At 47.1% G+C, this 2500-nt stretch overlaps 2 non-coding genes across 2 annotated transcripts; both read left to right on the plus strand.

The window, feature by feature from the left end:
* Positions 1–219: 219 nt before the first annotated feature.
* Positions 220–291, plus strand: trnap-agg (transfer RNA proline (anticodon AGG)). The gene has a single exon. It is a non-coding gene; the product is annotated as a tRNA-Pro (tRNA).
* Positions 292–1622: 1331 nt separating this feature from the next.
* trnap-agg (transfer RNA proline (anticodon AGG)) lies at positions 1623–1694 on the plus strand. Its single transcript has one exon. It is a non-coding gene; the product is annotated as a tRNA-Pro (tRNA).
* The last annotated feature ends 806 nt before the right edge of the window (positions 1695–2500 follow it).

Consider the following 2500-nt stretch of genomic DNA (forward strand, 5'->3'; position numbering starts at 1 on the left):
AATCAGTCCTTTTCCAAACGTAGATCAAGGTGATTTTCTGCAGAAGTTTCTCGAACTCTTTTTGTCTACGCATGTTTTGTGACAACAAATCGATCAAAGCAGCAACCAGAACATGGCTCGTTGGTCTCGTGGTATGATTCTCGCTTAGGGTGCAGGGAGCCTTTGTCTAAGCATGTTTTGTGACAACAAATCAATCAATCGAAGCAGCAGCTGGAGCATGGCTCGTTGGTCTAGGGGTATGATTCTCGCTTAGGGTGCGAGAGGTCCCGGGTTCAAATCCCGGACGAGCCCATTACTTCTACAGCCCATTGCTGTAGAAGGAGGTAACCTGGCAAAGAGGGCTCCTGTTCTATTCCCAAATCAGTCCTTTTCCAAACGTAGATCGGGGTGATTTTCTGCAGAAGTTTCTCGAACTCTTTTTGTCTACGCATGTTTTGTGACAACAAATCGATCAAAGCAGCAACCAGAACATGGCTCGTTGGTCTCGTGGTATGATTCTCGCTTAGGGTGCAGGGAGCCTTTGTCTAAGCATTTTTTGTGACAACAAATCGATCAATCGAATCAGCAACTAGAACGTGGCTCGTGGGTCTAGGGGTATGATTCTCGCTTAGGGTGCGAGAGGTCCCGGGTTCAAATCCCCGACGAGCCCATTACAGTATGCTGATGAAGGAGGTAACATGTCAAAGAGGGCTCCTGTTCTATTCCCAAATCAGTCCTTTACCCAACGTAGATCGGTGTGATTTGCTGCGGAAGTTTCTCCAGCTCTTTATGTCTAAGCATGTTTTGCGTCAACAAATCGATCGAAGCAGCAACCAGAACATGGCTCGTTGGTCTCGTGGTATGATTCTCGCTTAGGGTGTAGGGAGCCTTTGTCTAAGCATGTTTTGTGACAACAAATCGATCAATCGAATCAACAACTAGAACGTGGCTCGTTGGTCTAGGGGTATGATTCTCGCTTAGGGTGCGAGAGGTCCCGGGTTCAAATCTCGACGAGCCCATTACAGTATGCTGATGAAGGAGGAAACATGTCAAAGAGGGCTCCTGTTCTATTCCCAAATAAGTCCTTTACCCAACGTAGATCGGTGTGATTTGCTGCGGAAGTTTCTCCAGCTCTTTATGTCTAAGCATGTTTTGCGACAACAAATCGATCGAAGCAGCAACCAGAACATGGCTCGTTGGTCTCGTGGTATGATTCTCGCTTAGGGTGCAGGGATCCTTTGTTTAAGCATGTTTTGTGACAACAAATCGATCGATCGAAGCAGCAACTGGAACATGGCTCGTTGGTCTAGGGGTATGATTCTCGCTTAGGGTGCGAGAGGTCCCGGGTTCAAATCCCCGACGAGCCCATTACAGTATGCTGATGAAGGAGGTAACATGTCAAAGAGGGCTCCTGTTCTATTCCCAAATCAGTCCTTTACCCAACGTAGATCGGTGTGATTTGCTGCGGAAGTTTCTCCAGCTCTTTATGTCTAAGCATGTTTTGCGACAACAAATCGATCGAAGCAGCAACCAGAACATGGCTCGTTGGTCTCGTGGTATGATTCTCGCTTAGGGTGCAGGGATCCTTTGTTTAAGCATGTTTTGTGACAACAAATCGATCAATCGAAGCACAACTGGAACATGGCTCGTTGGTCTAGGGGTATGATTCTCGCTTAGGGTGCGAGAGGTCCCGGGTTCAAATCCCGGACGAGCCCATTACTTCTACAGCCCATTGCTGTAGAAGGAGGTAACCTGGCAAAGAGGGCTCCTGTTCTATTCCCAAATCAGTCCTTTTCCAAACGTAGATCGGGGTGATTTTCTGCAGAAGTTTCTCGAACTCTTTTTGTCTACGCATGTTTTGTGACAACAAATCGATCAAAGCAGCAACCAGAACATGGCACATTGGTTTCGTGGTATGATTCTCGCTTAGGGTGCAGGGAGCCTTTGTCTAAGCATGTTTTGTGACAACAAAAAGATCAATCGAAGCAGCAACTTCAACATGGCTCGTTGGTCTAGGGGTATGATTCTCGCATAGGGTGGCAGAAGTCCTGGGTTCAAATCCTGGACGAGCCCATTACAGTATGCTGTTGAAAGAGGTAACCTGGCAAAGAGGGCTGCTGTTCTATTCCCAAATCTGTCATTTACCCAAGGTCGATCGGGGTGATTTGCTGCGGAAGTTTCTCCAGCTCTTTATGTCTAAGCATGTTTTGTGAAAACAAATCGATCAAAGCAGCAACCAGAACATGGCTCGTTGGTCTAGGGGTATGAGTCTCGCTTTGGGTGAGAGAGGTCCCGGGTTCAAATCCCGGACGAGCCCTTTACAGTAAGTTGCTGAAGGAGGTTATTTAGTGAAGAGGGCTCCTGTTCTATTCCCAAATCTGTCTTTTACCCAACGTCGATCTGGGTGATTTGCTGCAGAAGTTTCTCCAGCTCTTTTTGAATATGCGTGTTTTGCGACAAAAAATCGATCAATGCAGCAACCAGAACATGGCTCGTTGGTCTTGTGGTATGATTCTCGCTT

This window comes from Osmerus eperlanus, chromosome 23 (genome assembly GCF_963692335.1).
Source record: "Osmerus eperlanus chromosome 23, fOsmEpe2.1, whole genome shotgun sequence".
NCBI lineage: Eukaryota > Metazoa > Chordata > Actinopteri > Osmeriformes > Osmeridae > Osmerus > Osmerus eperlanus.